Below are 23,346 nucleotides of genomic sequence, written 5' to 3'. Positions count from 1 at the left end.
GTATATGAAATCGGTTTGACTCTAATTGAAAGGATTGACTTATTTCATTGAATTGATTATGATTTTTTAAAGTAAATGTGGGCAAATTAAATTAAAGAAAATCCTAACTCGAGGTCGTCCCTTTTGATTTTGCTGAAAATGTATTCTGAAAAGAAGCGGAAAGTTGATTTCTGAACATTTTTATTTTTCAAAAGGACCTTCACTCTGTGGCGATGAATGTGTGGTCCTTCCAATGCAAAACGATATTTCAATATTTTAATTACCGGGTACAAAAATGTTATCAAATTGTTGAAAAGAAAACTCGGATTTTCCTGTGATTTTGCTTTGAGATTTTACTGTGCAGTTAATTTGTCCAAACAGAAAGAATTGATAAAAAAATGTGACACAATTTAAGAAGCTCAAAGGGGCTTCAACAAAAACGTAAGGAAATCCCTTGAGTATAGAAAAAAAATCACTTCACAATTTACAAAACAAACTTCAATATGTAAGCTGAAAGATACAGCTGTGAACCTGAATAAAGAGCAGTAGAATAAACAGCCTTTAAATTGTCTCTCCTCAAGCATTTGTACAGAAACAAGGTAAGGTAGGTAGGTTTAGAACTTACTGCCTGTCAATTAGGTGTTTTTGGAGAATCCTTGCCTCCATAATTTTGAAAAAATGATCGGACATTTAGAAAAGTCAACATTTAGAAAAAAAATCCAGAAATTTGAAAATAAAAGTCAAATGTTTTAGGAAGAATTTTTTTTGGAAGTTTGAAAAGAAAATAGATAGGAACAAAAACTGGGAGACAAAAAATCTGAATTTTTAAAAGAAGATGATTAAGGCTACATGAAGAAGGAGATAGAATAATGACAAAATAGTTGGGCATTTTGTGATGTGGTCCAGGTGAGTTCCCCTTAGCAAACTGCACGTCTATTTGGAGTAATCCAGGTCTCTGGATTCTGTTGATTAAAATAACATGGCATTTTAAACTTTTATTTTTTAAAGTTCCTTTAATATTTAAGCATGAAAGTTTATTCTTGACCTTTAAAATAACAAGCAGAATGTAACTGTAACCACATTTCACATTCTTCGTAGGTATGGATTTGTTAACAAAGAAGTCTGGAAGCCGTTATTATCGAATTTAATTGAATGAAGCACCTTGGCCTTAAGTGAATCTTGACTGTGGTATAGCTGAAAACTCCAAAAAAGTGTGTATGTTGACAATGAGTGGGAATCGTTTTGTCAAAATACAATGTTCAAGGACAGAAATGAACTTTCACGCTAAAATGCAAGACATAACGGACGAGAAGGCATAAAGGTGCAATCGATGTAATCATCACACCTATCCACTGAAGAAGATTGTGTGATATATATTTTCACATAAATAAGACACATTTATTTCCATGCAAAGCTTTAACAACTTAATATAAAGGTGTCTGGCTATGCTGAGTCCGCCTAACACTGTTTTGTTTTACTTTTATTGATCCAACAGCTTAAATTCTGAACTTTGAGACTTAATTTACTTCCAAGTCTCAAGTGAGTCAGGATTCATAGCATTGAAGTCTCAAGATCCTACATTTGATGGCCTAAGTCAGACTCCGGTCCAAGTTCAAGTCTAAAGTCTCCAGCTTTGGTAATATGAACAGTTCTGAGCCAAGTCAATTCCAATGGGAATTTTTCTAACTTTTCACGATAATAAAGAATTCTGCATTTGAATTATGAGAGGAGGAGAGAATGTTTTCTGTTTGCAGACAGAGTTGGAAGAGCTCCATGTTAACACACATGCACAGAGTTAAACCTTTCTGGGGTCTGTGAGCGGGAGATATGCAGGTTCATGCTCAGTCTCAAGGTCGCAGCTATGGCAGAAAACCGCTGTGAGTGTGTTTGTATTTGAAAAAAAACAGAAAAACACTGATAGGGAGAGAACGCTTGTTTGTTATTTTTTTCTCATACATACTCAGGAATGAGGTATGTGGGAGTGTGCGATTCTCTGCCACACACACACACACACACACACACACACACACACACACACACACACACACACACACACACACACACACACACACACACACACACACACACACACACACACACACACACACACACACACACACACACACACAGAGCTTTTTGACTGATGCAAAGTTAGAGGAAATTAAACATTCACATTATGATTGAGAAATATTTCCAAACGATCATTGTGTGATTTCTAAAGAGGATTAAAATAAAGACATTTTATTATGTCTATAGAATACCTTTTATAGGCCTGGACCTTTCTGCAGCAGCACGATACATTCCAAAGACATTTTCGCAATATTTTGTAAGCAAAATATTGCGCTTACTGCAAATTAAATATTGCGATTTCAATGAAATTTTGATCAATTGAGAAGAGCTATTGTGTGTATGTGTCCAGACCGGCACTGCCCACATGTCTGTTCTGTCGTTACCATGGCAATGCCCACCATGCCAGGCCAACACCATATGGTTGCTATGGTAACGTTCCATTTTTTTGGGGGCTGAGGCCTGCAAACCAGGTGTATCTGCCAGCTGGTAATGGCAGGTGGATGGTGGGAGTGAGGGTTCTATGTGTGTGTGTGTGTGTGTGTGTGTGTGTGTGTGTGTGTGTGTGTGTGTGTGTGTGTGTGTGTGTGTGTGTGAAACCAGAGAAGCTTTGTTTTTCTAATTATTACGAAAAAAAGGATTCGATTCAAAAGTATCGATTTATCGTTTGTGATACTCTCTCTTGGTCCACTACCCTTTTACCCTTATTTTTGGGCCCTGACAAAATAATCTACCAGTTGGCTATCAAGCGCTAAAGGGCCAAATGTGTCTGACCTTCACCTGTAGTTTTTGGAGAGTGCAGCAGCGTTGGTTTTAGATGGCATGTATCTGCTTCTGCTCTGCCAATTCAGCATTTTGTAGCAGAAACACAGCGAGAGTGACCTGTCTGTGGGAGTTCAGCCTCTATAAAGTCCAGTTTTTGGGTGAAAGTTCGTACGTTTGATTTGAAACAACCCTGTTTTTCTCATGTCTGCCACGCTCTATACACACAAATAAAAAATGGTACTTGATGTGTTTTTGTTGAACAAAGTTTTTATGTTGTGTTTGGTAACTTTTAGCAAAGCATGTCATCCATTGGAACAGATCTTTTGAATCTGATAGGTTTAGAGTGGTTTTTATTTAAAACCTTCCTTTAACTTCCTGAATAATTTAAATGTATCCATTGTTAACATTAGTTTCCTTGCCTGCAATCTACTTTAGCATAGTGGTCCAAAACACCAACTATAATAGCTGCAAATCCAATCCTGGTGCAACACAGTGAAGGAACCAGGCAGTAATGTGAATGGGAACCTGACTGACCTACTTGCATGACTTGCTACGGATAGCTTGGCAGCTTCTTTGTTGATGGTAGTTGGGAGTGTGTATCTGTTGGAACGTATCAAAGCCAGAGTTAACATTGCAACATATCAAACAAGCATTATTGAAATAGTTAGTTAGTTAGAATTCTCCTTGTACAGTTTGATCAACCAGTTCAGAAATGATTGCTACACTGGTAACTAGACGTAGGATGTACTGAATTTACCTTTGCCGCACAAGCAGTTTGCTTTACTGCCCTAAAATGAAACTATACTGAAAAAGAAAGCAATGTAAAAACAAGTTGGTCTTCATAGCACCGCCTGCAAATATTACCTGCTTCAAAAAAACATATACAAAGGTTAAACGAGATAAGAGATTGGCCTTCATATACCACACTGATATAGTACATTTCACTTGTTAGACACTTTTATCCAAAGCGATTTACACACATTCAATACTGTGGGCAATCCCCACAGGAGCAATTTGGGGTGAAGTGTCTCTCACCCAGGGACACAACCACACAAGTAATGACATAACTGTTATTTAGACTCTGCCATGTGATAACTGAATTTAGGAACAGTAACACCTTTATTTACAGACACATGTAATGTGACTGCAGTTATACAAAGTTTAGTAGACCTCAGCTGCACCTCTACTGAATGCAAGGTCTTTCACAGTTTCGGGAATCTCGAATATGTGGGTGTGGAATGTTGTCTGGTAGTGATGTCATCATAACTGTGCAGACATTCTGATATAGGAATCTCCCTCTGGCGGCTTGATTAAGGGTGTGTTCGTTTATCCAGCTAAATCCACTACAATGAGGGTGTTGTTTGAAGAAACAAAGCGATCCATTTCTACATTAATTGACAAACATGGTGAAATGCATGAAAGAAAAACGTGCCTCCAAACATGTATAATAGAGAGAGTGGGGCCTCTTGCTTAGAAGTGCAGATGATAATGTAACAGGTGAGTAGATTCTTACGATTTTTTGGATTAAGAAATGTTTAATTATCAATATTTTTAATGAAATATCAAATCCATTTTTTTTAATAGACTTTCTGAATGTTATATTGTTTACTTTGTCATTTTGTGAACATACTCTTCTACAATACCTACACATTATGGACTGGAAACATCCTATCTTTTGAGAACGCGTACTCGTAAAATGATCCTAAGATTTTCAGTATCTAACATTACTTTCCATCTTTTACAAGTGGGGTTGTTAATATGATATCAATAATGACGTTAGTATTGCAACATTGTTTGAATATATGCTTTAGATCATGTGCATGTGGCGTATAAAGTATGGGTAAGTCCTAAACTTTGGGTCATAAGGTTTGTAATCGACATTCACAGCAGGCCAGAGTGGACAGGGAACATGAAAAATTACATCAAGCTTAGGAGCCAGTGTAAGAGTTTGCTCTTGCCAGTGGAGAAATGTGTGTGTGCGTCCTGTAGCTGTTCCCTGCCCATGTGTGTGTCTCTGTGTGTGCCTATATGTACATTACAAATCTGTGTGTTGGTGTGTGTGTCTTTGCCCGTGGAAAGGAGAGGAGGTAAATTCATATCAGAGTGTTTTTGCTACAGGCATGGTAATTATGACAGTTTTTAATAACTATGCTTTATAATCATTTAGCACTGATGACACACACACACACACACACACACACACACACACACACACACACACACACACACACACACACACACACACACACACACACACACACACACCTCTTGAGGCACTAATGAATTTAGATGTGATAGGCAGTGAAGCTGAACTTAAGGGAGAGGGGCAGAGATAGAAAGATGGATAAAGAGCGAGGAACGCGGGGAATCTTTGTTTTCAGTGTGACAAAATAACCATTTATGCATGAAAATGTTCTGCTGCATCGATCATTTTTTATCAGTGTGTTCAGGAAACCATCAATGAGTGCGAGCCTATTCTGATACCACGAGAACCATGAAGAGGTAAATACAATAATATCCAAATAACTAAAGGTTATGAGAGCCTGAGTGAACAGAACTGCAGCAAAATAATAAACTGATCCCGGATAGATTAAAATCCAATAAAACAAGCCTTTCTAAAGGTTGGTTACAGGATTTTCGGCCTTTGGACTAGTGTAGCTGTGCCTAATCTGGGAGATAAATCTTAACTGTCACAACATGATTTATAGGACAGGAGAGAAGCAGTTATTCAGATAAAAGAAGGTTTTAATGCGGGGTAACATATTCAACTAGTGTTAAGGGGTCGCAAGCACACATTTTGGGGGTCACCAGATAAAGCAGTAGAGAGTAAACAGCACGTTTTACTATCAAATCGGAGATATGTAATCGTATCGTGTCAAACTGTATAGTATTGTGTTGTGTCATAGCGTAAGACATCGTATCTTATTGTGTCATCTCGTATCGCGGAATGTCGTATCGTATCTAATCGTATCTTAATGTGTCATGTCATGTGGTATTGTGTTGTTTCATGTTGTAAAGGATTTTGTTGTATCATACCGTATGCTAATGTGTGGTTTTGTGTCATGTCGTCACTCAACGTATCGTGTCGTATTCTATCCTATCAAATGTTATCGCGTCGTATCATGTCGTATCTTATTGTGTCGCGTTGATTATCGTTGTATCATCGTGTTGTATCATATCGTGTCGTATCGCATCCTATCATATCTCATGTGTTGTATCGCATCTTACCGTGATGAATCGTATCGTATTTGTAAAAAAATATAGTTTGGATAAAGGGCTCAGTGTTGTTCAGGCAAAGTAATTGAAGTCTGAACAACAAAAGTCTGAAAGACCTTTCACAGAGAGACAATTATACAACTACGACCACTTTTTGAGACGTGTGCAAAGGTCGTAAGGATTTTGCTTTCGCTTTCATTTGTCATTTTTCCATCCTTCACATGTACAGCTTTCAGTTTGAGAGGGGGGAGGAGAAAAGTTATAGAAAAATAAACCATCCTCCTCTCCTCTCCTCTCCTCTCCTCTCCTCTCCTCTCCTCTCCTCTCCTCTCCTTCCACTCCTTTCCACTCATAGGTTTAGACAGGTACTGAGTGTGGTAGAGCTGAGTGAATTGGTTGCTGAGATGGGTCATTAGCTTTTCGCCCTCGCCATCGATCTGATGCATAGGAGACGGGGGAGGTAGAGAGAAAGCGCTTCAGACAGAAAGAGAGAGAGAGAGACAGAAGCAAGGCCGCACTTTTAAATGAAAGACAATTGGAGAGAATCAAACACTCAATGGAATGACTGCAACAGGATTGGCCAGGTTAAATGGATTAAAGTGTCCAGAATGCTTTGTTTTAACTCAATGTCACAGGTCCAGCAAGTGAGTCTGATAAGGCGGCCATTTTGTGCCCCCCTTGTGTATACAATTCTATTCCGTTTATTTTGGAAAAGGAATGAGGGAACCCCATAAAACCAGCAAAGAGGATTATTTTAGTCAGTTATCCAGAAGAGCTAATCTACTGAGCAGAGTTAATGAACTAATTCTAAAGAGGGAGCAGTCTGAGTGTTATTCTAATTCATTTGTGGACATTTTCTTGCTGAAACATTATTGTAAAACTGCTCAAAACTGAGAAAGGCAATTCAAAGTTAAAGCATGGATGATTCCCTTGATCCCCGCGAATACATTTATCGATTTTGTCTTTCTTTTTAGCCATGCTGCTGGTGCCTTTTATATCAAAGTACTGTTTAAAAACAACATCATCTTCTTCATGGGGTTCATCAATGGGTTAAATTATCTGAAGTCAATTGTTAATTAACTTTTAGGGTCATGACTGTTTTATTAACCGTGTGCATAAGCCATATCTTGAGTCCCTTTTAAGCACTTTAAGATTAAATAATGTTCCCAGGTGATATGTTGGGCTGTTTTTACTGGACTGTGTAAGGGGATGCATTACTCAGCAGGTTATCAGTTCTACCCGATAATACATCTATCATCTATCACGTAATGTTGTTATCGGCACATATTGTATTTGATTAACTTTGAAAGGGTGAATTTGACCTTGATTCTTCTGCATTTAAAATCATAATTTCACAATAAATATATAGTATGCAGTAACTGTCTGAACTGCTCGAAAACACCAAAGAGTTCAGAAACATTCAGAAATAAATAAATGATCCTTCCCAAATTTCAAAACAATCATTTCACGAGAATGCAACTTCTACTGAGTCTAATAAAACATTGATTACTCTAAATGTTAATTAACTAAAGTCTTCAAGCGATTTATTCCAATTGATTAACCCCTCAAAGAAGATCAAACAGTTTTAAACAGTCCTCTGCCGTAGAAATCGTTACGATGTCTGGAAGATTTTTCCTTTATGCTGTGCCCACTCCTGCTGTTGCCTTGACAATTCATCCACGGTACACATGACTTTGGTCATTAAAGAGACCCTATTATGCTCATTTTCAGGTTCATATTTGTATTTAGTGCCTCTACTCAGACATGTTTACATGTGTTAATGTTCAAAGAGGTCTTCCTAATGATATTCCTACAAACTAAACTGAGATGGTGAACATGGAAAGCATTTTACCTGCCAAACAAGAATGTTGGCATTGCCATGGTGAGCATTTTAGCATGCTTGGCATTATTCTGAAAGCACTGCTGTACAGTGTCACAGACCCAGCAGGGTAACTGAACACTTGACTCAAAAGGTGTGTTCTGATAATGACTGTCCACTCACCAGAAAGTGCAGTTATTGCCCTACAGTCCCGCTCCTTTTTCCCTCTCGTCTCTATATGTTTATGGAGTGGATTCATACAGCCATACATCTCTCCTTCATATGTTATATTTCTACATCCCTATACATGATGTCATTGTGTAACCTTCCCTATAATCTCTCCTTCGAGCTCCGCTGTTCCTCATTTCTCCTTCTCCCTTCCAGTCATGCGTTTCTCTCCTCTTTGCCAACACTATGTAATTATCATGAAAGATGTGCAGCATTCGCATCTCTTTTCCTTCACAATGCTTTCACACATCCTCGCACATCTTTTAGCAGTGTAGGCGGAGTTTCCTCGCATCCTGCTATACGCTCTCATGCTCATCCCTTCCACCATCTTCACAATCTTAACGAGCTGTGACATCACCGCCTCGTCGTACTAACGGACTGTGACATCACCGCTGTTGTGTTTATTGATTAAAACGCTGGCAGCATTCAGGAAGTTGAAATAAGATCCCAATCCAATCACTGCTCGACCTAATGGCATTAGTAGATGCCATTGGCTTGCTGGTTTCTCAGTAACCTGATTAGTACTAAAGCAGTTTGATGTTAATGAAATTTGCTCTTATTGGTGTCTGATCAAATCACATCACGGATACGTGTGCACAGACTGGAACATACACGTACAACTAATAAAAATGCAGGAAAAGACACAATACCAACACCTGAAAGTGCATACAGGGAATTGTGTAAAATCACACATGCACGACACACACACACACACACACACACACACACACACACACACACACACACACACACACACACACACACACACACACACACACACACACACACACACACACACACACACACACACACACACACACACACACACACACACACACACACACACACACACACACACACACACACACACACACACACACACACACACACACACACACAGATCTTGGCCAGACAGATCAGGAAGGAGAGGAGGAAGAAAGAAAAACAGAAACCTAGAACTTGGTTTTAACCCAAAGCTGAGTCATAGCATGTTTACAATCTGCGCCCAAAATGATTCTGCCAAAGCTGCTGATTTTGAGGCACAACAACAAACTGGTACACAGAGATAGACAGGGGGAGAATTAAGACTCCCCAGAATCCAAGTTCTACGGTAACATTGACAACGTCTATCTGGGGTGAGAATATCCGCCAATCCTCTGGAATTGATCCACTTGGAGAGGCAAAGCTAGCGAGGTAAAACACCCCAGCGGGGTACACAGTCATCCTGAGCTCGGAGATTCCCATCCAAACCACGTAGGCCTTTTTGTACATCAGCAGTGTACCACAGTCAAACATCTGCTTTGAATTCTGTCAGGGGGTTATAATGTCAGATAACTTGCTCTTAATATGTTTGACTATATCTGCTGCAAGAGCTGATTGTAACAACAGATAGAAGGAGGAAGCTGCAAACCATGCACCATTTGGAGTCCTGTCATACACAGCTTAAAGAGGACATATTATTGGGGGGTATAACACACTACAGGAAAGGGAAAACCCCCAAAAGCATAATAGGCCACCTTGAACACTTCAACTATGCCTTAAATGAGAATTAACAAGAAAATTATTTCTTGAGATTTTGAAGATTATTTTACCGAAGTGTTTGATTAAATCAATTCATTTTCAAAAGAATGTGGATGAGTCGTTGTTGGACAGAGTTACTGTATACCACTCATACAATCCTCCCTAATGCAATGCTATGATCATTAAGTTTTAGTTTTGACGACTGGCTTGGCAAATGCTGCACAGCTCATGACAACCTGCCAACTGGCCGGGATCTGGATATGAATATTCATCAGAGATCCAACTGCAGAGACTTAATGCCCAGTATGAACTTGTAAACTTGTTTGAACTTCATCCATTCCTCTCAGTTTTTCTCCTTATATCCACGTTAGACTTGCATTGCTGCACCCAGAAATTTGCTTTCCTCAATAATGCCATCCAGAGCAAATATTTAAAAGATATTCTTGAGTTTAGTTGTACAAGTCATGTCTCAAAGATTCTGTGCAGCTTTTGTTTCTGAACAACATCCATATTTCTGATGACTATGTGAGCAGAACATAAGGAGGCAATCAAAGGTGCAGCAGTTCGGTTAACAGGAACAGAACAAGGAAAGTAACAAGCAGAGACGTTGCCTGCGGGAAAAAAAGGATGACAAAGAACTTTTATACTTTCCTATTGTTTTTGCTTGGGTCACCTGTACAAAACCTGAAAATGCTGGTGTTGCTTGTAACATGTAAATGACTGTAAATGCAAATCACTACGGAGCCTCCAGGTGACACTTCTACCCCAATTTGTTATTTTATCGGACGTTGCTTGTCCAATGCAAGCTGCCAATGAGCGCAAATGAATATTGGCAAACTGCTCAGTGGGTGTTAGACATCAGTGCAGACACAATGCTGTAGCTTTTACCATGAGGAGAGGGGGGCTGCAAGTCTGTAGAATTAGAGTAGAACTGACTTTAGATAAAACTGTGTGGGAAAACACAGTGACGAACTCTTTCAAACTGGAACGTGTGTGTGTGACAGTGAGGGTGTTTTTATGCATGTTGGAAGACAATATTCCAGTTTTCAAGACAATGCAGAGGTGAATCCCTGTTGTTGATGGTTTTTGCGTGTGAGTGCGTAGGTGCTAGGTTCTTTTCTCTTTGTAGGTGGAAATGCCACCTTCTCTTTTCACTCTTACTGATTCCCTTATAATTAATCAGCCATGCAATTATACTGCAGAAAGGAGACAGGGAACAAGAGACGGCGAAGGGAGAGGTGGAGAGTAAAAAAAACTTCTATTTGAATCTATTGTGGTGGAGGAAAAAAGGAAAGAAAAAGGGAGCGACGGAGAAAGAGAGGCTTTCTCTTGAAAGGTGATAATAAGGAGCCCTTAAAAGAACAAATGAAAATGTCATTCTGCCTCAAACCCCCCCTCGCCCTCACCCTCGCCTCCCTCCTCTGTCCTGTGGAGGGATAATGAGGGGGAAAGGGAGAAAGTGAGGGAGAACGAGTGTTTCTCAACATGAGAGCTTTTGTCGAAACATCTCCAACCCTGACGCCTTTCCTCCTCCTCACCATCCTACCCCCCCCCCCACCTTCAGCACACTTCCCTTTGTTATGTCTGGTTTTTCCCCCTTGTAAAGACATGTCTTCCACCACCCACGCCACCCTCTCTTCCCCCGTCTCCGCCTGAACTCTATAACGCCGGACATTTATTCCAGGTTGTTATCAGGAAGAGGATTTCCAACCGTGCTAAGCTGAGGCTATATGTCCTCCTCCCCAGCCAATAGAAAGGTCAGTTATTATGTTAATGGCACACAGTTTGATATTAGAACCGCTCTCTTTGTTCCAGTTCAAGTTTCATTACTCCGGAGAAGCTCTCATTACAAAGAGCATCGCCTCGCTCCGACTCGCTTTTGTTGAGAGGATAATACATGAGGCGGGTGAATGTAGGAACAGTCTGTCGGCTGTAAATACGCTGCTGAGGTGCCCTTGAGCAAAGTAATTAACATGTCACTGCCTCAGAGTTGAAGATTGAAACACATTCCTTCTGATATTGATATGAATGATAGTTTTTAATGTGTCAATGCCACTTGAAAGGGGCTTGTTCATAAAACAAGACATTCCTCTGGGTTTCTTTTGAGCGTTCGTTCACTTTCAACAGAACTCAAGGCAGATCCGACTGTTGTTACTTCATCTTCACTGTTGCTCTCAAGTGTCTGAACTGTGCTTTTAGCGTTGCAGTGGATAAGCGAAGTTCATTGTTCGCCGCTGCCTCACCTCCTTTGAGGCCGTTTCACATTGTAAGCAGCGGCCACTGAGAAATCATTCATTTCCAGTGAAAGTTGAGGGCAGAGCCGTTGGCAGCCTGGCAGGCAGAGCAGGATAACAGGCTTCTTCTCATGGAATCGACTGTGAAGGTAAATCACATTGAGCTTTTTGAGGTCGTCAGCGCACAACTCCGCACTTGACCAATGACATGACAGCTCCGATGCCTCTGTCAGAGAAGAAAAGGGAACTCAAGCTGGTTGTGCTTTTTCTTCTTGTCTGTGCAACAGATCTCTGAATCATGAGAGGTGCAGCTCTTTTCTTTATCCATGTGTGAAATCCTGCTCCATACTGTATGTGGTGACTATATTCTTCTGTCTGTGCTCTGAGAATAATGTAACGTTTGTAAAAAATACGAAGAAAATCATTAGATTATTTAGAAAAATGTGAGGTTCATGAAAATGTAAAAATATAATGTTAATTGACAAATCAATTAGTCTATAAAAAGAAGTGTTTCCTAAAAATTGAAGGATAAATATACATCATTCTGTGTTTGACATCTATGCTTGAATAATCACTTTATCAGCAACAACACCTCTCTATCAGAGCAGTTACCCAGGGAGCAGAGTTTGTCCAGTGCATGCAATATGTTTTGCTCCATTTTGAACCTCTCAAATTTTACATTTGCTCAAAGTTCAAATACACCTATTATAGAGTCAATGATCTCCAGCATAATGTACGAGAGAGCTCTGCATACACTTACTTTGTCTCCATGAGGGAATTGGACTTGCCAACAATCTTGGCTAGTCCAAGGAAATTGTTAGATTTTTGGCCTGAAACGTTGCTGTTCTTTTATTCCAGGCCTCTGGGGTATGACCATTCACCATAATAAAACGTTCGTGTAATGCTGTGCTCCACTTATATGTTTCAGCTTATCTATTGAGTAAGATGCAGTTCCTCCATATGCACTCTTTGCAATACTCCTTTTCAAACTAAAGCTATGTAATAAGGGATTTTACATTTGCTGTCCTTTACAGAGAAAGTTCAACCAAATGGAGACTATATTTACCATTATTTTAAGATGTCCTCACATTGCCCCAAAGATGGCGATTGAAATAACTTTAACACCTGGCAATATCCAAACAAATAATAATGCTATTGCCTGTTAGCTCCTGTAAACTGAGAACTAGTTGAAACTCTGCTCCTTCCTCCCTTCTGTTCGTGTTCCCGCAGAGAAACAAGGACGTTGCAGAGAGGCTGCGTGCGTCTGCAGGCGACACACTGCTTATCGTCTGAGAAAGAGTTTAGGATGATTCTGTTATGCAGCCACGGGGAGGCTGAGTGCAGCTGGACCAGACTGATCAGAGATCAGCCAAACACACGGCGGATCAGACAAGACTATTACCAAGAGATAGGGAGGCTTTGTGTGTGTGCGTGATCTGTATTGGTCCTATTTTCTCACTCTGGCTAGAGTCATTTATGTGTGTGTGTGTGTGTGTGTGTGTGTGTGTGTGTGTGTGTGTGTGTGTGTGTGTGTGTGTGTGTGTGTGTGTGTGTGTGTGTGTGTGTGTGTGTATGTGTGTTTAGCCAGCAGATGGGAGATAGAAGAATGAGTAAATTAATCCTCAACACATCACAGAGCACTAATTACTGATTAATAACCACTGGACTGCTCCACACACACACACACACACACACACACACACACACACACACACACACACACACACACACACACACACACACACACACACACACACACACACACACACGTTTATCTGGTTATATTTAGATGGGAATTAAACAAAAAATGAGTCGGACAAGTACAGAGGTAGGTCAACAGAAATACCATCCTATAAACAAAAATAATTTGACAGTAGAGAGTTAAAAGTGTGTGCGTGTGTGTGTGTGTGTGTGTGTGTGTGTGTGTGTGTGTGTGTGTGTGTGTGTGTGTGTGTGTGTGTGTGTGTGTGTGTGTGTGTGTGTGTGTGTGCGCGTGTGCATATGTGTGTGTGTGTGTGAGTGTGCATGAGTATGAGAAAAAGAGAGAAAAAAAGATGAGGGATGAATGTGGGAACGTCGAGGGAATGTGAGTCTATTGTCTTCCCATCACAAAGCGCTCATTGTTTCTAATCCCCTTATACACAGTGGGGTAACTGACACACACTATGTACACAAACACACACACACATACAGTACAGCTACAATTTAGTGACTTTGTTGGCATCATGCGAAAAGTGCAAACCCACAGACACATGCAGAAATCCCACACCAGGTTCAGACTAAGCGTTGCATAGTCTGGTTTTCACTGGAAGGGATTTATATTCATATCCCTTTTATGTGTTGCTAAATAATCTATACATCTATCCATCTGTATATCCTTAGATCTATTTACCTGTGTGTTCAGCTACATATAACTGCAGTGGCTCAATACGGTACATGTTGGTTCGTCTGAAATTGCTCGGGAGATTAGCTTGGTTACATCAGCTCCCGTTGAGTTAATTGTGCTTCGTTTTGAAATGAAATTCGTGGTAAAGTTTTTCCTTCCAGCCACAGATTAAACCACAGGATTTCAGTGACTAATGCATTTTCACCCACAGAGGAGGAGGGCAGAGCATCCAATGTACCAGTGTAGTTTCCTGACTGGTTTAAAAACTCGTAAACATGTAGGCCTACTCACAACACGACATGACACACGGTTGCATTATCTCTGCTCCAGGCCATTGAATAAATAGCAAAGTTTCTCTCGCTAAAGGTCAAATCTCTCATTTGTTACTTTTCACAAGTCTTTTAGGTCTCTGAATGCAGACTATTTAAAAGATATCATTTAAGGGTTTCATAAAATCCAACACTGATTTGGATACCATTTAAAATTGGCTGGAAGTCAATGTAGATATATCATTTGTACTGCACTAAGGATAATATGCCCTGGAAAACAATTAAAATCCCCGGGGAAAATCAGTAACTGTATGGACCATGGAAGACTTCAATAAGTAATGTATTTGTAAAAAAAATACCAAAACCCAATGCTATCGTTGTATGGTAACATTTTGTGATCAACATGTGAAAAGTCCCAAAATCAAGTCTATTGCTCTTTCTAAAAAGTAGCTCTTTATTTTGGATGTTAACTATGCAGGATAACTCAACATTGTTGCACCCTGCAGATACGTTTCGCTGTCTTTGTCCTCTTTACTGTACATCAAACAGAGCAGCAGGACAATCACCTACAGCTCGGTGTGTCCCTTTAAGAGGGACAGTGAGGATTGGAGGACTGGAGACTCTGCACTCATTACTCAACATAATGGACAGACATAGAGAGAGAGGGGGTGGAAGACACGGAGGGAGTTAGTGAGAGTGTGAGTGAATGTGTCCCGCACTTGATCATGCACTATTACCGCTCTAATAGATAAAGTAAAAAATGCTGAGTTGTAGTTTTTCCACCTCTCTCCTGGACCATCTATCTCACTAACTGCTACCGCCCGTGGAAGCTGCTATTTCTACAGGAAATTACCATAGAGCCTATACCTCGCCAAAGAAGGACCACATTAGCCTTATCTCCAGCAGAAACTACAATGTACACTCTGTAGTCCCATTGTGGCTTTTCATTTCCAGAAAATAGAATGTTAATTGAAAAGTGATATGGTCTTTTGTGGGATGATTAAATCCAGTGACCCCTGTGAGAACCCTGGAAGCAAGGAACTTTTAAACCATGTAGATTTTTGAAAAATGCAGTCACTTTTTTTAATCTAAAATCTAAAATTATTGATCTTTTAAATCCTGAATCCATTTTTTGAAAACACCTTTTTTGTTGCCCAGCAGCAAATACATGAAGGCCCACTCATAGACACCCCCACGTTAATGGTTATAACCCCCATCAACATTTCACATTTGGCTCATTTCAACCTGGAAGCTGAGAGCAGTAATAACTAACCTTAATTGGTGTGGAGGTAACTCAGTGGGGATTTTGTTAATGCTTCCTCTATATCCCACAATATATTTCATATATGATTCATTTTAACACGTTCATCTGAAGGGTAAAGGGTTAACAACTAGATAACATAAATCGAATAAGAAATATGGGTTTATGGAAGAAGTAAAGTATTAAAGAATTTAAGTAAAAAGTACCTGAATAAATACATTATAACAGATACATATGAAGACATTTTTGTATTTAACAAGTACCTAAATAAATATATTATAATAGAGATAGAAGAAGAAGGTATTTGCTTTCATGACGACTGCCAAACTTAACCTGCTTGTGATTGTGTGATAGGACCACAGAAGCCACTATGGACCTTAAACAGAAATGGTGTTTTTAACTATACTTATTTACGTGGTTTCAGTCAGCAAGCTATTCCAGTTGAATCTTCAGGACTTAATGACTGTGTTAAAAAAATATTGAGTCTTTTTTAAATCAAAAGTCAAAGATACAGGCTTGTTTACATAACAACTACTAGGCCTACCCCAAGTGCATTTCAGCCAGAATCATGCAATCAAATGGATTCATTCAGCACCCTTGCTGTATTTGGCCCATTTGTAAAGCCAAAGGGTTCGGAAATCTTTACAAGTCTGACTGACTTATTTTCCATTTCAATGAAGGCCAAGGCTCATGGGTATTGTAGTATTAAGCGCCGTCACTCAAAAACGATGGAAAAAACAGCATTTCTGAAGAAAGGGTGTGAAATATTATAGGGTTGTTATTACACAATGACCCACATCTCTCACACACACACACACACACACACACACACACACACACACACACACACACACACACACACACACACACACACACACACACACACACACACACACACACACACACACACACACACACACACACACACACACACACACACACACACACACACACACAGTCCCGTATCCTGCTGTTAAAACAGAGCAGACCAACAGCTGCTGGGAACCAATATCACTAATGACTGACCTCATGCTACACAACAAATACACACCCTCTGACACACACTACCAATGGGTCCAGTGTGTGTGTGTGTGTGTGTGAGATGTGGGTCATTGTGTATGCGATCTGTGTTTGATGACATTAATTTTAATCATCATCTGTTCATCCACACCACAGCGTAGAACTGAAAGAAACTAGAGTAGACAGGGTTCCCCAAATGTACCTGTCAGTAAAGTAATAACAGTAATTCAGTTATCCGTGCGTGTTGTAGCACCAATGAAAACACGAATTACATTTGAAAACAACCTGCCATTAGGAATCATCAGGTTAAAACGAGGGCATGCATTTTACACAACTGTTTTCACGCATGAATGAAACAGACATAGAATCGGGGAAGAAAGAACGTATGCCTCCAGTATTCATCACGCCACTAATGAGAACCAAAGTGCTTCTTAAGGAGGTTTCAAGTATGTTGCTCTTGTTCAGAATGGGTCACTTTTAATCAGTGTGTGGTGTGATTCAGCGGTGAATAGCTCACTGCAGAAACACAGAGACCAAAGCAAACACTAATGGAGAGTTTGGGGTCAAGCAGGGCAGGTAGCAGGGCTTCATAATTATTGCTGAAATAATAATATTCATTATTCTCCTCGCTACTAATTATGAATAGATCCATTATTTAGTTTGTAGGTGTCTACTCTCAATAAACGTTGCTCACTGCAATGTAAAATACATGTAATGCATCTTGCGATAAGGAAGTCTATTTGAGAGGATTTATAATGCTTATTTTCAGGTTCATATTTGTATTGTGTGCCTCTCCTGTGACATGTTAACGTGCTTTAATGTTCAAAAGGCTCTTTATTTTTCTCATACTGTCCGTGCTGCAGCTCCTCTTTTCACCCTGTCTGAACAATAGAGCCCAATCTGCTCTGATTGGTTAGCTGGCCGGCTCTGTTGTGATTGGTCAACTGCTTAGAGCTGTCCCATCCCTCAGCATATCAGGTAAGATTTGTTGAAGCGCTAGCCAACAGAAGCACGAGTGTTACATAGTGATGCCATTACATTTACATTACACGTCATTTATTAGGTTCATGTTTCCAAGTGCAACATCATCTCTGTTTCTGTTTCTAAAACAAATATCAAACTTGATCAAGAGTCAAAGGTACGAGCCTATGTATATAAAAAAACCTCCAATCACAGAGCATGAAACAGTATTTGATGTGCCTCACAATGGCGGGATGGAGGATGAAAATTGATAAATTCAGCTCCTATGTCGCATCTCTTGTTCCCATCTCCATTATCAAAGTGGTTAAAGTAATATGAATATTGATTATAGCCACTTAAAGATGTCAGTGACCACTCACTCTCATGGTCTTTTTAATGCTGCTGCTCCACTCCTCAGTTTGCAAACACTGCTGCTGAACATTGTGAATGATTTCTCTAAGTTTAAATGAAAGGAAGGTTTATTTAGAAGAATTATTTGTAAAAGAGGTAAAGATTGTTTCTTCATTTCAATTTGCAAATCATTGATTATTCCCCAATCAGTTATTTCCCATAGGTTTTACCACAAAGTATCTTCTGAGGAGGAACACCTCATTCTTCTGCTTCTGCCACAAATCTCTCATTTTAAAATCATCATTAAGTCTTTCTCCATCTTAATGAACAACAAACGATATAGCATCCTTTGCAACGGCTTACTATACCTGTTTGATATCCTTATAGCCACTGGTATGAAAGAGGACATTTGTTACCAGTTTTGATAACGCGGTTCGTATTTAATTGGCAAAATTCTGATAGATAAGACAATTCAGGAAATTAGAATCCTGATTAATGACTTTCAGGGGAGATCTGCCGTGATAAACATTACAAACTAAAGCTCTATGAAGGAAATTTAAATGAAGAAATCTCAACAGAAGGGGGTCCTTAACTGGGCTCCATGGGAAAAAGATCAGATTGAACTGATTTGGAAATGTAAACACACCCTAAATATTCACAGGAAACAGATGTGTTCATTCTATAAGAGGCAGATCTATGATGAGGCATCCTCCACATCTGCTGACCTCAAGCTAAAAGAGATTAGATATGACCCGGGCTTATTAGGATGTTTAATTATCATAATGCTCTCATTATGTTGCTTTCGCCTGTGATGCAATATCATTATTTCATTATTTAGGTTTGTTTAACCTTGCAGGTCAGCTGGGTATAAATCCTTACTTGTAGTGACAGCTGAGCTAGAAAATGAAATCAAGTCACATACAAATGATAATAAAAATAGGCCTTATAATGAAATCCAAACTATAGTATGCAGCAAAGGAAGCCATCAACTATCAAAGGACATGATGTAGAGAGAAAGACATGCATGGTTCAGACATGGAAGAAAGGCAGCAGGTGCAGGAACCAGAAAGTGTTTTGACTAGCCTATTTTTAAAGGATATGGCAGGGATGAAAAGATCAATTTTAGGGATTTTGGAACTCATTGCGGTCGCTGGCAGTCGCACAGTGGAGTGGGTTTGAGCCAAAAGGAGGTGTGAGCTCCGGGGAGGAGGAGAGGATTTCTGCTAGAGATGTGGACTGGTGGGCTCAGATAAAGCGCGAGTCTTGCCAGGGATGGATTTGCAGATGATTTGCTCTGATGAATGAAAGAGTACAGCACTCATAGACTTGTAGGAGTGCCCATAACTTGTTAATATTTATGACAGCGCCCGCTGACCAAAGTGGTTTGATTATAACTTGTAGGCCAAGTTGAGACCTCAGAGGCCCGTCTAGCATGCTCCAATACATCCCCTTAGTGTAATTTATTCCATTCAAACCAAAGCTTTCCACGAATATGTGAGTATATCATACACTAAATATCATATTTTAAAAAGAGATGTAAAAGCAACCTTAGTCAGAGATATAATCCTTACAATTGAAAAGCCACAAATAAAGTCACTTTTTATATATATTTTACTATATAAGGTGAACCAGGGTAAATTAATTCACAGTATTCCAGTATTATGATACGAATGTACATCATCCCTAATTTGCAGATACCTTCACTGTACAAAACACTCTATCTCAGTCTTCAAACATATTTGAGATGCAACACTTTTTTTGTCCCAGCCTTAACCAAAATGTAGCATTTATCAACTGCAGCCTGTCCAAAATAAAGCATTAGATAAGATGACTTTAGCCCCGTCCTGACCTCATTGCATTTCCCCCCGTTTCAGGATACTGACATAACATAACCTTCACCATCCAAACCCACAATGGAAAGCTATTGACTTTTCAGAGAAACAATATAACAAGTCTTTCTCCTACAACAACTCTATTTGAAATGTTCTCAGCTTCTGCACAGCGGCTTGAATACAATACAAACATACTGTATTATTACTGTTACGCTTTTTTGAAAGGTCAATTCCATATAACAGAAGTTTTCCAAAGACACTTTCTATAGAAAGCACTTCTAGGCTGTACAATCTTTAGAATTATATATCTTCCCATGCATGTTATTGTGGTTTAAAACATATATTGTTTATTATTTGACTGAGGATTAAACTTTTTGGCTAACTTTTTCTCCACATTGATATTGTTTCTTGACCTTTGGCCCTTATGCACTTACATTAGCCAACAGATAAATGATGACACATTGCTTTTGTTACATACATCCTACTCCTAGCTCAGTGTTGTTTGCTGTTTCTAGGTGTAGTGAAAAACATTAGGTTGACTTCTGTAAAGTCACACAATAGTTTGACTTTAGAAAACCTTTCCTTGAATCACTCGTGTTTCTGTTTCTCACCTGTGATGAGGGTGCTGCTGCTGGAGGGACATTTTCTCAGGCCTTTGCAAAAGATGCACCCTTTTTAAGCACAGGTACTAAAACAGGAAGTGGCAAAACAGACTGTACCAAGTACCTGCATTATAGGGGGGATTTGGATTTGAAGATTGGAGATGATGTATTTCTTTATAAAACAGAAGTTTGTTGGTGGTTTTGTCTTGCTTACTTGCTAAAATATTTATACTAACATACACATGTATATGTTTTGTTTTATTTGGGCTTTAGTTGGTAGCCTTTGTATTTGTGTAACCCCCCTAATAGTCATAATAGATGTTCAACTTTGAGGTCAGTTTTTGTCAGTGTTTGATCTTTCCGGTTGTTTATGTTAAATTATCATATTTAGTTTGGTTCAATTGAGTTTTCCCTAAACTCGTTGCATATTTTGTAAATCTTTTGTTTCGTTTTTGTCTCAATGAAAGACCCTCTAATGTCTGCCAGGGTGGTGCTTCAAAGGAACTTGTTGTGATACTTGATTTAACTTAACTTTACTAGGCATAAAATGCACTGCAAAGCATTAAAACCTTCATGTTTTACTCCAACATAGATGATTTTGACTTCTTGACGCTAAAACCCACCATATTTACTCAAAACAGCTCAGATAAAACAACCTTTTCACCCAACAGTGACAAACATTATAGTCTAAAGGCGAAACAAGGTTACTATTCCAAAGAAACAATTCACAAAACTAAGCCAATAAAGCTCCTGAGGGGCGGGCGGTTTGGTTTCAGTCTGACAATTTTATCACTCAGAAAGCAGCTCTCTGCTGTGGGAGGCACACACACACACACACACACACACACACACACACACACACACACACACACACACACACACACACACACACACACACACACACACACACACACACACACACACACACACACACATTCGTTATACACACACCCACACAGAATATATGGAAGCGTATACATGACCATATGAGCTGAGCTGATATGCATACTTTCACACACACAATTTCATCCATACACACTCTGCCCTACAAAGGCACTCCTACGTACACATTCACACACATAGATATACACACATTGTCTTGGCCTTCCAGATGTGAGGAGGATTAGCAAAGTTGGCAGTCAGCACAGAGCTCCTTATCCACTGGAGCTAATTCACTTTCCTACACTACCTCTTCCTCTCTTTCTCTCCATCCATGTTTGTCTTCATCTCTATCTTATGATCTCCCTGTCTGCCTCTCTTTCTTTCTTTGTCGTCTTCTTTACCAATATCTCCCTTCCTTCTCACCCCCACTCCTCCATCGCTTTCAGGTCGAGCAGGAGCGCTAGAACTGCTTTGTCAGGCCGGTGAAGTCGTCTTGGGAAGCGCTCCATGCCTCTGGCGGTAAAAGCCCTGTGCTGATAAAGCATAGCACGGATAGGTGACATTGTGAAAATTGATTAAAGCCGTTTCAATTTGATTCTCATATTTGAAGCTACAGTATTTTTAGCTGCTCAACTTGTAAAGGTCAGAGATTTAGATCAGATTTACCCCAGGATATCTGAAATGTCACTGACCCTGGAGCTGGTATTGATTCAACATTGTCTCCAAAGGAAGAGGAACAATTATTATAGGTATTTTTTCATAGAAAATTGCTGGTTAAGCAAAAACTCAGGTAGATACACAGTAGATAGCAAGCTAGGTACTGAAATGTTAGCCAGCTGGGAATATGGATGTCATAGAAGCTCCCTAGTTTCCTATTTCTCTCTCATTTTGACCTATTACTCTCTTACATCATTTTAAATTAAGAACAAGCTAAATGAAAAGCTGAAAAGAGGAAAAGCTGTGTTAGCATTATTGTCAGTCAGCCTACTGCTAACTGGTTGCGAAAATAACTATAAGTTAGTTTGTTTCTTCCAAAAGTAAACCATGCCATCGACATCTGTCTCAAAACTGACTCCAAATTTAAAATGTTATCTGCTCTGACACATGAGGGTTGAATAAAACTGGAGGTTGTAGTCACGCAGCTAACAATCTATGTTACCCTGCTCTATGTTGCTTTTAGGCTAAGCCACACATTTTATTGGTAAAATTCTCTTAAAACTGATGGCAGGACAAGTTATCGGTAACCAGAGGGGACTTCAGAAGGTTACTGGTCCTTACTGAGACAGTTCGTCTTCTATATCCCCCATAACATAGGCCTAGTCGTTTTAGCACGGATTAAATAAATGAATTGGCTAATTAGTGAGCTTTAGAGGTGCTGGAGGGCAGATTTTGTTTCCTTGGGATGGAGCCAGGCTAGCTGTTTGGCAGTATATTTATCCTACATACATGAGAGTGGTATCAATCTTCTTGTATAACACTGTGCTAGAATAAAAGCATATTTCCTAAAATCTGGAACACCTATATTAAATGCTGGTGTGTAAAGTAGGATACAGTGCATACTTGTTTCACAGCGGTTTGAACCTTGGTCTAGCAGTTGAAGGACAGCTCTCTGTGCATTATTGGCTGTGATGTGGTTGACTGAAACAACCTTCCAACCTGACCCCAGATGACATGGCACAACCCACGCTCTGGCTAAATCAGAGCCAATAAGGTCTAAAAATACATGTGTAAGTATCAGGTGATTTCAAACGAGAGGTGGTGAAGTATAAGGGCATATTGTAACAAAATGGACATTATTATTCAAAGTGGACCTCCCTGCAAAGTGATGATGCTCTCTGAAAATCCAAACACCAAAGAGCACAAGTTACGTGCTATTTCTATGTAATTTACTAACCCAGAAGGTATGGCAAAAGCCCAGCATATAAATAGTATATTTATCAGAAAGTACAGCTCC

General features: G+C 39.6%; 1 long non-coding RNA gene across 1 annotated transcript; it reads right to left on the bottom strand.

Moving 5' to 3' along the window:
- Positions 1-546: 546 nt before the first annotated feature.
- LOC134876568 (uncharacterized) lies at positions 547-20,583 on the bottom strand. The gene is made up of 3 exons (XR_010167469.1): positions 20,520-20,583; positions 3,350-3,411; positions 547-941 (listed from the first exon to the last, which is right to left on the bottom strand). It is a non-coding gene; the product is annotated as an uncharacterized LOC134876568 (long non-coding RNA).
- Between the last annotated feature and the right edge of the window lie 2,763 nt (positions 20,584-23,346).

The sequence above is a fragment of the Eleginops maclovinus genome, chromosome 15 (assembly GCF_036324505.1).
Source record: "Eleginops maclovinus isolate JMC-PN-2008 ecotype Puerto Natales chromosome 15, JC_Emac_rtc_rv5, whole genome shotgun sequence".
In the NCBI taxonomy this organism is placed as follows: domain Eukaryota; kingdom Metazoa; phylum Chordata; class Actinopteri; order Perciformes; family Eleginopidae; genus Eleginops; species Eleginops maclovinus.
Note: the sequence above shows the minus strand (reverse complement) of the source record. Positions and strands in the feature narration are given on the sequence as shown.